The sequence below is a fragment of the Salvelinus fontinalis genome, chromosome 33 (assembly GCF_029448725.1).
Source record: "Salvelinus fontinalis isolate EN_2023a chromosome 33, ASM2944872v1, whole genome shotgun sequence".
Lineage (NCBI taxonomy): Eukaryota > Metazoa > Chordata > Actinopteri > Salmoniformes > Salmonidae > Salvelinus > Salvelinus fontinalis.
The window spans coordinates 5691950-5706813 of NC_074697.1; positions in this window are offsets into that span (position 1 = coordinate 5691950).

Below are 14864 nucleotides of genomic sequence, written 5' to 3' on the forward strand. Positions count from 1 at the left end.
ATGTATGTTGTAATATGATGTTACAGGAGTGTCATCTGAAGAATTCTGAGAAGGTTAGTGAAAAAATTAATATATTTTGGCGATGATACGATATCGCTCTCTTTGGCTAGAATCAGTGCTCGGGTAACGTTTGCGTATGTGGTATGCTAATATAACGATTTATTGTGTTTTCGCCGTAAAACACTTAGAAAATCTGAAATGTTGTCTGAATTCACAAGATCTGTGTCTGTCCATTGCTATGTGCTGTGTATTTTTAAGAAATGTTTTATGATGAGTAAATTGGTAATACACGTTGCTGTCTGTAGTAATTCTAGGAGCTTTGGTGAGATTTGTGATGCTGGCTGCAATGGCAAACTATGATTTATACCTGAAATATGCACATTTTTCTAACAAAACCTATCCTATACCATAAATATGTTATCAGACTGTCATCTGATGAGGTTTTTTCTTGGTTAGTGGCTATCAATATCTTAGTTTAGCCGAATTGGTGATAGCTACTGGTGTTGAGAGAAAATGGTGGACAAAGAAAAATGGTGATTTTTAGCTAACGTGTTTAGCTAATAGATTTACATATTGTGTCTTCCCTGTAAAACATTTTAAAAATCTGAAATGGTGGCTTTAATCTAGTCTTCCGTCGACGGATCCGTCGTGCACCATATTAGACAGTGATCTAGTCTTATACATAAATACTCATAAACTTGACTAAAAAATATAGGGTTGGCAGCGATTGATAGACAATTTAATTCTTAATACAATCGCGGAATTAAGTTTTTTAAATTATCCTTACTTTTCAATACAGGTTGCGCCAAGCAAAGCTACACCTAACAAAATGGCGGAACGTGCGTTTAACATTTTTCTACAGAACAACGATTTATCATCTTAAATATTTCTTACTATGAGGTGATCTTCCATCAGATTCTTGGGCAATGTATCCTTTCTTGGGTCTAATCTTCTTTTGGTCGAAAGATGCCGTCTGTCCGTCGAAATGCCCACTAACGTTCGACCGGGACCCCGAAACGTGCCCGGCTCTTCAAAGAGCATCACATAGAAATGCCTCAAAATCGCACTAAACGGATATAAATTGCTATAATTTAAATTATAGCAATTTATATCCATTTATAACGGTTTAAATTAACTACCTTATGATGTTTCTAACACCTATAACGAGTAAAAACATGACCGACGCTATATTACTGGCTAAACCAAGGCTTGGAAAAAGGCCAGTCAGATATCCCTCTTGCGTTGAGCGCAGAGTCCAAAAGAACGCTACTTCCGGTATTTTGTGATTTATAGAGGCCATGATTGCGCAATCGACTCCATTCAAATTGTCACCACTTACTGACATCTAGAGGAAGGCGTCGGCAGTGTTTGTATCCTCATAGGATTTACAGTGGCTTTAAAACTGATCTGGAACCAGAGGCCAAGAGTTCTGAAAACTCACTCACTGGGAGGAAAAGTGCTGTAGAATGAGTTCTGTTCCACTCAGAGACATAATTCAAACGGCTATAGAAACTAGAGAGTGTTTTCTATCCAATAATAACAATAATATGCATATTGTACCAGCAAGAATTGAGTACTAGGCAGTTTAATCTGTAGAGCAAATTATGCTAATGCGAAACAGCACCCCCTATAGTTGCAAGAAGTTAACGTCTTGGCGCTACGGATCCCGCTACCGGGATCATTTTCCTAAACAACCACTGTATTGCAGAGCGCCAAATCCCAAAATAATCCTAAAAATATTTACAATCATGGAATCACAAGTGAAATATAAAAAAACACAGCTTAGGTGGTTGTTAACCTGTTGAGGATGGGGGCGCTGTTGTCACTATTTATGCTAATCGTGTAATTTTTGAAACGGCTTCCCACAAAATTCTTGATCGTACAATATGCATATTATTATTATTATTGGATAGAAAACAGTCTATAGTTTCTATAGGAGTTGAAATTTTGTCTCTAAGTGGAACAGAACCCATTCTACAGCAATTTCCCTGACATGGAGTCAGATTTCAGAAATTTTGGCCCCTGATCTGGAGTCAGTTAAAAAGCCGCAGTTATTGCTATGAGTATACGGACACTGCTTACGTCTTCCCCTGGATGCCTTTACGTGATGACGATTTGAATGGGGTCGATTGCGCGTTCACAGGCACTACAAATTAAAAAACCCTGTAGCTAGGAACTCTTTTCTTGCTGCGTAATGCGCCTGGAGGACATCGACCCGCACTTGTTCCAAGCATTAGTGGAGGGAGTAATATTACTCTGGTCATGTTTCTACTCGTTATGGGAGTTAAAAACATCATAAGGTAGTTAATTTAAAGCGTTTTATAGCAATTTATATCCGTTTAGTGCGATTTTGGGACATTTATTTCTGAAACGCTGTGAATTGCTGGGCACGCTTCCAGTTAATCCCGAACGCAGTTGGCATTTCCACATGGCAAGAGGACAGCTTTCCACCAAAAGACGATTAGACCCAAGAAAGGATCCTTTGCCCAAGATACTGATGGAAGAACAGCTCAAAGTAGGACATTTTTATTATGATAAATCGTGTTTCTGTTGAAAAATGTTAGTGGCTTAGGACGCCATGTTTTTTGACGTAGCTTCGCTTGGCGCAAACTGTATTGAAAAGTAAGGATAATTTAAAAAATGTAATTCCGCGATTGTATTAAGAATTAAATTGTCTATCAATCCCTGTCCACCCTATATTTTTTTGTCACGTTTATGAGTATTTATGTATAAGAGTAGATCACTGTCTAATATGGCGCACGGACATTTTCTCACCAGCTGGGCTACATTTCACATTGTCTAACCATGATTTTGGTGGCTAAATATAAACATTTTCGATCAAACTCTATATGGATTGTGTAATATGATGTTACAGGAGTGTCATCTGAAGAATTCTGAGAAGGTTAGTGAAAAAATTAATATATTTTGGCGATGTTGACGTTATCGCTCACTTTGGCTAGAATCAATGCTGGGCTGCTAATTGCTATGTGCTATGCTAATATAACGATTTATTGTGTTTTCGCTGTAAGACACTTAGAAAATCTGAAATATTGTCTGTATTCACAGGATCTGTGTCTTTCGATTAGTGTATGCTGTGTATTTTTACGAAATGTTTGATGATTAGTAAGTAGGTAAACACGTTGCTCTATGTAGTTATTCTAGTCCATTTGTGATGGTGGGTGCAATTGTAACCTATGCCATCTACCTGAAATATGCACATTTTTCTAACAAAACCTATCCCATACCATAAATATGTTATCAGACTGTCATCTGATGAGTTTTTTTCTTGGTTAGGGGCTATAAATATCTTAGTTTAGCCGAATTGGTGATAGCTACTGGTGTTGGTGGACAAATAAAAGATGGTGGATTATGCTAATGTGTTTTTAGGTAATAGATGTACATCTTTACATATTGTGTCTTCCCTGTAAAACATTTTAAAAATCGGACATGTTGGCTGGATTCACAAGATCTGTGTCTTTCATTAGCTGTATTGGACTTTAATGTGTGAAAGTTAAATATTTTAAAAATATATTTCTTTTGAATTTCGCGGCACTGGTTTTTCAGTGGGGGTGGGGGGGGAGTGCCGCTAGCGGCACCCTCATCCTAGACAGGTTAAGAAATGTTTTATGATGAGTAATTAGGTAATACACGTTGCTCTCTGTAGTTATTCTAGTCGCTTTGGTGAGAGTTGTGATGGTGGCTGCAATGGTAAACTATGATTTATACCTGAAATATGCACATTTTTCTAACAAAACATATGCTATACAATAAATATGTTATCAGACTGTCATCTGATGAAGTTGTTTCTTGGTTAGTGGCTATTTATATCTTTATTTGGTCGAATTTGTGATAGCTACTGATGGAGTAAAAAACTGGTGGAGTAAAAAAAGTGGTGTCTTTTGCTAACGTGGTTAGCTAATAGATTTACATATTGTGTCTTCCCTGTAAAACATTTTAAAAATCAGAAATGATGTCTGGATTCACAACATTTACATTTACATTTAAGTCATTTAGCAGACGCTCTTATCCAGAGCGACTTACAAAAATTGGAAAGTTCATACATATTCAACCTGGTCCCCCCGTGGGGAATGAACCCACAACCCTGGCATTGCAAGCGCCACGCTCTACCAACTGAGCCACACGGGACCACGATATACAAGATGTGTATCTTTCATCTGGTGTCTTGGACTTGTGATTTAATGATATTTAGATGCTAGTATTTACTTGTGACACTATGCTAGGCTATGCTAGTAGCTTTTCTACTGATGGGGGTGCTCCCGGATCCGGGTTTGGGAGGCGTTAGAGGTTAATATATGTTTTCCATGCTAATAAACAACTTAAAACCTCTTAGAGATCCCTTCACCCCCATTCCCGCTCGGATCCCGTTAAAACCTCTCTGGGATATGTGGGACGCTAGCGTCCCACCTCAACAACAGCCAGTGAAATTGCAGGGTGCCAAATTAAAAACAACAGAAATCCCATAATTCAAATTCCTCAAACATACAAGTATTTCACACAATTGTAAAGATAAACTTCTTGTAAATCCAGCCACAGTGTCCGATTTCAAATAGGCTTTACGGACAAAAGCACACCAAACGATTATGTTAGGTTAGCACCTAGTCACAGAAAACCATAAAGCCGTTTTCCAGCCAAGGAGAGCCCTCACAAAAGTCAGAAATAGCGATTAAATTAATCACTAACCTTTGATGATATTCATCAGATGGCACTCACAGGACTTCATGTTACACAATAAATGTGTGTTTTGTTCGATAAAGTTAATCTTTATGTCCAAAAACCTCCTTTGAAATTGGTGTGTATGGTCAGAAATGCATTGTCTCAAACAAACATCCGGTGAAAGTGCAGAAAGCCACATCAAATTACAGAAAAACTCATAAAAAAACATTGATAAAAAATACAAGTGTTATGCATGGAAATATAGATAAACTTCTCCTTAATGCAACCGCTGTGTCAGATTTCAAAAACACTTTACGGCGAAAGCACACCTTGCGATTATGTTTGGTAAGCGCCAAGTCACAGAAAAACATACAGCCATTTTCCAAAGAATGAGAGGTGTCACAAAAGTCCAAAATTGCATTATAAATATTCACTTACCTTTGATGATCTTCATCAGAATGCACTCCCAGGAATCCCAGTTCCACAATAAATGTTTATTTTGTTCGATAAAGTCCATAATTTATGTCCAAATATCTCCTTTTTGTTCGCGCGTTTAGTTCACAAATCCAAACTCAGGAGGCGCGGGCAAGTCCAGGCGAAAATTCAGACAAAAAGTCATATTACAGTTGGTAGAAACATTTCAAACGATGTATAGAATCAATCTTTAGGATGTTTTTATCATAAATCTTCAATAATGTTTCAACCGGAGAATTCCTTTGTCTTTAGAAATGCAATGGAACACAGCTAACTCTCACGGGTGCGCACGATACTGAGCTCATGGCACTCTGCCAGACATCTGGTTGAAACAGCTCTCATTCTCTCCCCCTTCACAGTAGAAGCCTCAAACAAGGTTCTAAAGACTGTTGACATCTAGTGGAAGCCTTAGGAAGTGCAATATGACCCCATAGACACTGTATATTCGATAGGCAATGACTTGAAAACCTACAAACCTCAGATTTCCCACTTCCTGGTTGGATCTTCTCTCAGGTTTTTGCCTGCCATATGAGTTCTGTTATACTCACAGACATCATTCAAACCGTTTTAGAAATGTCAGAGTGTTTTCTATCCAAATCTACCAAATCTACCAATATATGCATATTCTAGCATTTGGGCCTGAGTAGCAGGCAGTTTACTCTGGGCACCTTATTATCCAAGCTACTCAATACTGCTCCCCAGTCCCAAAGAAGTTAACAGGATTGATTTGACAACATCCAGGGAAATTGCAGCTCGACAAATTCAAAAACAGAATTACTCATAATAAGAATTCATTAAACATACAAGTGTTATACATCAAAATATAGCTTAACTTCTTGTTAACCTGTTGGGGATGGGGGCGCTGTTTAGACTATTTATGCTAATGTGGCTAATTTTTTAAACGGCTTCCCACAAAATCCTTGATCGTACAATATGCATATTATTATTATTATTGGATAGAAAACAGTCTATAGTTTCTATAGGAGTTGAAATTTTGTCTCTAAGTGGAACAGAGCCCATTCTACAGCAATTTCCCTGACATGGAGTCAGATTTGAGAAACGTTGGCCACTTTTCTGAAGTCATTTAAAAGGGCACTGTCGTTGCTATGACTATACGGACACTTCTTACGTCTTCCCCTGGATGCCTTTACGTGATGACGATTCCAACGGGCTCGATTGCTCGTTCACAGGCCCTACAAATGAAAAAAACCTTTAGCTAGCAAGTCTTTTCTTGCTGCGTAACGCGCGTGGAAGACACCGACCCTCTCCTGTTCCAAGCGTTAGTTTAGCCTGTTATATTTCTCCGGTCATCTTTTCACTCGTTATAGGAGTTACAAACATCACAAAGTAGTTAATTTAAAGCGTTTTATAGCAATTTATATCCGTTTAGTGCGATTTTGGGACATTTATTTTTGCAACGATGTGAAAAGTTGGGCACGCTTTTCAGTTCATCCCGAACGTAGTTGACATTTCCACATGGCAAGAGGACAGCTTTCCACCAAAAGACGATTTCTCCCAAGAAAGGATCCTTTGCCCAAGATACTGATGGAAGAACAGCTCAAGGTAGGACATTTTTATTATGATAAATCGTGTTTCTGTCGAAACATTTTAGTGGCTTAGGACGCCATGTTTTTTGACGTAGCTTCGCTTGGCGCAAACTGTATTGAAAAGTAAGGATAAATTAAAAAATGTAATAACGCAATTGTATTAAGAATTAAATTGTCTATCAATCCCTGTCCACCCTATATTTTTTAGTCACGTTTATGAGTATTTATGTATAAGAGTAGATCACTGTCTAAGTGGCGCAAGGACGTTTTCTTTACCAGCTTGTCTACATTTCACATTGTCTAACCATGATTTTGGTGGCTAAATATAAACATTTTCGATCAAACTGTATATGCATGTTGTAATGTGATGTTACAGGAGTGTCATCGGAAGAATTCTGAGAAGGTTAGTGAAAAAATTAATATCTTTTGGCGATGTTGACTTTTATCGCTCACTTTGGCTAGAATCAATGCTGGGCTGCTAATTGCTATGTGCTAAGCTAATATAACGATTTATTGTGTTTTCGCTGTAAGACACTTAGAAAATCTGAAATATTGTCTGTATTCACAGGATCTGTGTCTTTCGATTCGTGTATGCTGTGTATTTTTACGAAATGTTTGATGATTAGTAGTTAGGTAAACACGTTGCTCATTGTAATTATTCTAGTCCATTTGTGATGGTGGGTGCAATTGTAAACTATGCCATATACCTGAAATATGCACTTTTTTCTAACAAAACCTATCCCATACCATAAATATGTTATCAGACTGTCATCTAATGAGTTTTTTTGTTGGTTAGGGGCTATAAATATCTTAGTTTAGCCGAATTGGTGATGGCTACTGGTGTTGGTGGACAAATAAAAGATGGTGGATTATGCTAATGTGTTTTTAGGTAATAGATGTACATCTTTACATATTGTGTCTTCCCTGTAAAACATTTTAAAAATCGGAAATGTTGACTGGATTCATAAGATCTGTGTCTTTCATTAGCTGTATTGGACTTTAATGTGTGAAAGTTAAATATTTTAAAAAAATATTTTTTTTGAATTTCGCGGCACTGGTTTTTCAGTGGGGGGGGGGGGGTGTGCCGCTAGCGCCACGCTGATCCTAGACAGGTTAATCCAGCCACAGTGTCAGATTTCAAAATGGCATCACGGCAAAAGAAAACCATGCGATTATCTGAGTACAGCACACTGCATACAAACACAAGAAAGTCCTATTTCACCAGCCACGTGCGACACAAAAATCTGAAATAACACACACACACAGAAACACAAAAACACACAGAGACACACACAGAGACACACACACACACACACACACACACACACACACACACACACACACACACACACACACACACACACACACACACACACACACACACACACACACACACACACACACACACACACACACACACACACACACACACACACTGCTTGCATTCACAAAGGCCCAAAACACTAGTCACCACCTTAGAACGATCAGTTATATTTTATTAAACTCTCCGGCACACAGTAAGCCAGGGCTACGGTGTTAGAGTCATCTGATTGGCTAGGTTTACCCGCAGTCACCAAGCTCACCTAAATAACTCTTTGTGTCATCTGACACCCTCAGTTTTTTTCTCTGCCAAGAATGGGATCCTTCAAAAGGTATCATTTTCATATCATCAGCATACTGTAAGACGCAGTTACACGTGATATATAGTTCTAGTAGGAACAAACAGCCGTCTGAGACTCTACAGGCTGCCTGTTCTCTGCTGGGTAATTCTATCCCATTCTGCCTAACAAACCTTAGCAGCCCAATGTGTCTTGTGACAATGGGCAAGCAATTCACAGCAGATAGCCCTCTTATCAGGAGATTCAGTTGGAGAGGATGTAAATGCAGAGAGCGGCGGTCCTGGGAGGAAAGGCGTCTGGAGAGAAGACTAGGCCCAGAGCACAGGGAATAATACCAAATTGAAGTGTCATATGGAAATTAATAAACTGACAACCAGAGCAAATTGGGTATCAGGGCAATACAAAGCGAGAGCTTGGAGAAGGGCTATAGGATGTAAAAACTTGCCGGATGGATTGTAAACAGCCTTTGGGGTTCTTTACCCCACGCTGCATTAGCAGTCACTGAGAATGTTACGTTTTATGACCAAACACAATATGGAGGAAAATGAAATATGTGATTGGAATATGTGTTAGTTTGAGAGAGAGAGAGAGAGCGAGAGAGAGAGTGAGAGAGAGAGAGAGAGAGAGAGAGAGAGAGAGAGAGAGAGAGAGAGAGAGAAAAGGAAAATAAAGACAGGGGTTGAGGAATGAGAGTAAATGACAAACTGATACTGGAGGGGAGGAAGGAGAATATACAGAGATAGAGAGAGAGAGAGAGAGAGAGGAGAGAGAGAGAGAGAGAGAGAGAGAGAGAGAGAGAGAGAGAGAGAGAGAGAGAGAGAGAGAGAGAGAGAGAGAGAGAGAGAGAGAGAGAGAGAGAGAGAGAGAGAGAGAGAGAGAGAGAGAGAGAGAGAGAGAGAGAGAGAGAGAGAGAGAGAGAGAGAGAGAGAGAGAGAGAGAGAGGATTGAGAGAGAGGATTGAGAGAGAGGATTGAGAGAGAGAGAGAGAGAGAGAGCGAGATAGGATTGAGAGAGAGAGAGAGAGAGAGCGAGATAGGATTGAGAGAGAGAGAGAGAGCGAGATAGGATTGAGAGAGAGAGAGAGAGAGAGAGAGATAGGATTGAGAGAGAGAGAGAGAGAGAGAGAGAGAGATAGGATTGAGAGAGAGAGAGAGAGAGAGAGAGAGAGATAGGATTGAGAGAGAGAGAGAGAGAGATAGGATTGAGAGAGAGAGAGAGAGAGAGAGAGAGAGAGATAGGATTGAGAGAGAGAGAGAGGAGAAAAAGTATTGATATTTTGGGCATAAACACTCCTCCTAATGGGTCTGGAGAGTCTTAGTGCGGGATCGATAGGAAGACGGGAACAATGGAAGAAATACGGGATGTATCTGTAGGAAATACACCTCTCACCTACTGTGAGGAGTTTGGGGGAGGTGGGAGGGAGGTAGTGGGGAGGCGGGGGTAGGCTGGGGGAAGCGTGAGAGGAGCAGTGGGAGGAGCAGAGAGACAGGAGAGGCTGAATCTTAATGTACTTAATGTATTTTTCATGGGAATCTGATTGATGAATAGTGATTTGTAGTTTATCTTTGTGCCTGGGATGAATCTATCCAGGCTGAGGAAGACAGGGGGGTGGAGGGATGAACCTATCCAGGCTGAGGAAGACATGGGGGTGGTGGGATGAGCCTATCCAGACTGAGGAAGACAAGGGGTTTGGAGGGATGAACCTATCCAGGTTGAGGAAGACATGAGAGTGGAGGGATGAACCTATCCAGGCTGAGGAAGACATGAGAGTGGAGGGGTGAACCTATCCAGGTTGAGGAAGACATGGGGGTGGTGGGATGAGCCTATCCAGACTGAGGAAGACAAGGGGTTTGGAGGGATGAACCTATCCAGGTTGAGGAAGACATGAGAGTGGAGGGATGAACCTATCCAGGCTGAGGAAGACATGAGAGTGGAGGGGTAAACCTATCCAGGTTGAGGAAGACATGAGAGTGGAGGGATGAACCTATCCAGGCTGAGGAAGACATGAGAGTGGAGGGGTGAACCTATCCAGGCTGAGAAAGACAGAGTGGTGGGATGAACCTATCCAGGTTGAGGAAGATATGGGGGTGGAGAATTTACTGGAAGCGGAGTGGGGGAGCTGAAAAGGGAGATAGGTAGAGTACAGGCCTTTGTATCTTGGTGGGGTAGAGTACAGGCCTTTGTGTCTTGGTGGGGTAGAGTACAGGCCTTTGTGTCTCGGCTGGGTAGAATACAGGCCTTTCTGTCTTGGTGGGGTAGAATACAGGCCTTTCTGTCTTGGTGGGGTAGAATACAGGCCTTTGTGTCTTGGTGGGGTAGAATACAGGCCTTTGTATCTTGGTGGGGTAGAATACAGGCCTTTGTATCTTGGTGGGGTAGAATACAGGCCTTTCTGTCTTGGTGGGGTAGAATACAGGCCTTTCTGTCTTGGTGGGGTAGAATACAGGCCTTTGTGTCTTGGTGGGGTAGAATACAGGCCTTTGTATCTTGGTGGGGTAGAATACAGGCCTTTGTATCTTGGTGGGGTAGAATACAGGCCTTTGTATCTTGGTGGGGTAGAATACAGGCCTTTGTGTCTTGGTGGGGTAGAATACAGGCCTTTGTATCTCGGCTGGGTAGAATACAGGCCTTTGTGTCTTGGTGGGGTAGAATACAGGCCTTTGTATCTTGGTGGGGTAGAATACAGGCCTTTGTATCTTGGTGGGGTAGAATACAGGCCTTTGTATCTTGGTGGGGTAGAATACAGGCCTTTGTGTCTTGGTGGGGTAGAATACAGGCCTTTGTGTCTCGGCTGGGTAGAATACAGGCCTTTCTGTCTTGGTGGGGTAGAATACAGGCCTTTCTGTCTTGGTGGGGTAGAATACAGGCCTTTCTGTCTTGGTGGGGTAGAATACAGGCCTTTGTGTCTTGGTGGGGTAGAATACAGGCCTTTGTATCTTGGTGGGGTAGAATACAGGCCTTTGTATCTTGGTGGGGTAGAATACAGGCCTTTCTGTCTTGGTGGGGTAGAATACAGGCCTTTCTGTCTTGGTGGGGTAGAATACAGGCCTTTCTGTCTCGGCTGGGGTAGAATACAGGCCTTTGTATCTTGGTGGGGTAGAATACAGGCCTTTGTGTCTTGGTGGGGTAGAATACAGGCCTTTGTATCTTGGTGGGGTAGAATACAGGCCTTTGTATCTTGGTGGGGTAGAGTACAGGCCTTTGTGTCTTGGTGGGGTAGAATACAGGCCTTTGTATCTTGGTGGGGTAAAATAATGGCCTTTGTATCTTGGTGGGGTAGAATACAGGCCTTTGTATCTTGGTGGGGTAGAATACAGGCTTTTCTGTCTTGGTGGGGTAGAATACAGGCCTTTGTGTCTTGGTGGGGTAGAATACAGGCCTTTCTGTCTCGGCTGGGTAGAATACAGGCCTTTGTGTCTTGGTGGGGTAGAATACAGGCCTTTGTATCTTGGTGGGGTAGAATACAGGCCTTTGTATCTTGGTGGGGTAGAATACAAGCCTTTGTATCTTGGTGGGGTAGAATAATGGCATTTGTATCTCGGTGGGGTAGAATACAGGCCTTTGTATCTTGGTGGGGTAGAATACAGGCCTTTGTATCTTGGTGGGGTATAGGTGGAATGGTTGTATAAGAGAGGTAACCAGAGGTTTCAAGGGCAGAGGTCAGTAGTGAGGTAGTACTACACTCAGTATTACCAGAGGCTGAGGTCAGTATTGAGGTAGTACTACACTCAGTATTACCAGAGGCTGAGGTCAGTAGTGAGGTAGTACTACACTCAGTATTACCAGAGGCTGAGGTCAGTAGTGAGGTAGTACTACACTCAGTATTACCAGAGGCTGAGGTCAGTAGTGAGGTAGTACTACACTCAGTATTGCCAGAGGCTGAGGTCAGTATTGAGGTAGTACTACACTCAGTATTACCAGAGGCTGAGGTGAGTAGTGCGGTAGTACCACAGTCAGTATTACCAGGGGCTGAGGTCAGTAGTGAGGTAGTACCACAGTCAGTATTACCAGGGGCTGAAGTCAGTAGTGAGGTAGTACCACAGTCAGTATTACCAGGGGCTGAGGTCAGTAGTGAGGTAGTACCACAGTCGGTATTACCAGGGGCTGAGGTCAGTAGTGAGGTAGTACCACAGTCAGTATTACCAGGGGCTGAGGTCAGTAGTGAGGTAGTACCACAGTCGGTATTACCAGGGGCTGAGGTCAGTAGTGAGGTAGTACCACAGTCAGTATTACCAGGGGCTGAAGTCAGTAGTGAGGTAGTACTACACTCAGTATTACCAGAGGCTGAGGTGAGTAGTGAGGTAGTACCACAGTCAGTATTACCAGGGGCTGAGGTGAGTAGTGAGGTAGTACCACAGTCGGTATTACCAGGGGCTGAGGTCAGTAGTGAGGTAGTACTACACTCAGTATTACCAGGGGCTGAGGTCAGTAGTGAGGTAGTACCACAGTCAGTATTACCAGGGGCTGAGGTTAGTAGTGAGGTAGTACCACAGTCAGTATTACCAGGGGCTGAGGTCAGCAGGGAGGTAGTACCACAGTCGGTATTACCAGGGGTTGAGGTCAGTAGTGAGGTAGTACCACAGTCAGTATTACCAGGGCCTGAGGTCACTAGTGAGGTAGTACCACAGTCAGTATTACCAGGGGCTGAGGTCAGTAGTGAGGTAGTACCACAGTCGGTATTACCAGGGGTTGAGGTCAGTAGTGAGGTAGTACCACAGTCAGTATTACCAGGGGCTGAGGTCAGTAGTGCGGTAGTACCACAGTCAGTATTACCAGGGGCTGAAGTCAGTAGTGAGGTAGTACCACACTCAGTATTACCAGGGGCTGAGGTCAGTAGTGAGGTAGTACCACAGTCAGTATTACCAGGGGTTGAAGTCAGTAGTGAGGTAGTACCACAGTCAGTATTACCAGGGGCTGAGGTCAGTAGTGAGGTAGTACCACAGTCAGTATTACCAGGGGATGAGGTCAGTAGTGAGGTAGTACCACAGTCAGTATTACCAGGGGCTGAAGTCAGTAGTGAGGTAGTACCACAGTCGGTATTACCAGGGGCTGAGGTCAGTAGTGAGGTAGTACCACAGTCGGTATTACCAGGGGCTGAGGTCAGTAGTGAGGTAGTACCACAGTCGGTATTACCAGGGGCTGAGGTCAGTAGTGAGGTAGTACCACAGTCAGTATTACCAGGGGCTGACGTCAGTAGTGAGGTAGTACTACACTCAGTATTACCAGGGGCTGAAGTCAGTAGTGAGGTAGTACCACAGTCGGTATTACCAGGGGCTGACGTCAGTAGTGAGGTAGTACTACACTCAGTATTACCAGGGGCTGAAGTCAGTAGTGAGGTAGTACCACAGTCAGTATTACCAGGGGCTGAGGTCAGTAGGGAGGTAGTACCACAGTCAGTATTACCAGGGGCTGAGGTCAGTAGTGAGGTAGTACCACAGTCAGTATTACCAGGGGCAGAGGTCAGTAGGGAGGTAGTACCACAGTCAGTATTACCAGGGGATGAGGTCAGTAGTGAGGTAGTACCACAGTCAGTATTACCAGGGGCTGAGGTCAGTAGTGAGGTAGTACCACAGTCGGTATTACCAGGGGCTGAGGTCAGTAGTGAGGTAGTACCACAGTCAGTATTACCAGGGGCTGAGGTCAGTAGTGAGGTAGTACCACAGTCGGTATTACCAGGGGCTGAGGTCAGTAGTGAGGTAGTACCACAGTCAGTATTACCAGGGGATGAGGTCAGTAGTGAGGTAGTACCACAGTCAGTATTACCAGGGGCTGAGGTCAGTAGTGAGGTAGTACCACAGTCGGTATTACCAGGGGCTGAGGTCAGTAGTGAGGTAGTACCACAGTCAGTATTACCAGGGGCTGAGGTCAGTAGTGAGGTAGTACCACAGTCGGTATTACCAGGGGATGAGGTCAGTAGTGAGGTAGTACCACAGTCAGTATTACCAGGGCCTGAGGTCAGTAGTGAGGTAGTACCACAGTCGGTATTACCAGGGGCTGAGGTCAGTAGTGAGGTAGTACCACAGTCAGTATTACCAGGGGCTGAGGTCACTAGTGAGGTAGTACCACAGTCAGTATTACCAGGGGCTGAGGTCAGTAGTGAGGTAGTACCACAGTCAGTATTACCAGGGGCTGAGGTCAGTAGTGAGGTAGTACCACAGTCGGTATTACCAGGGGCTGAGGTCAGTAGTGAGGTAGTACCACAGTCAGTATTACCAGGGGCTGAGGTCAGTAGTGAGGTAGTACCACAGTCAGTATTACCAGGGGCTGAGGTCAGTAGTGAGGTAGTACCACAGTCGGTATTACCAGGGGCTGAGGTCAGTAGTGAGGTAGTACCACAGTCAGTATTACCAGGGGCTGAGGTCAGTAGTGAGGTAGTACCACAGTCAGTATTACCAGGGGCTGAGGTCAGTAGTGAGGTAGTACCACAGTCAGTATTACCAGGGGCTGAGGTCAGTAGTGAGGTAGTACCACAGTCAGTATTACCAGGGGTTGAAGTCAGTAGTGAGGTAGTACCACAGTCAGTATTACCAGGGGCTGAGGTCAGTAGTGA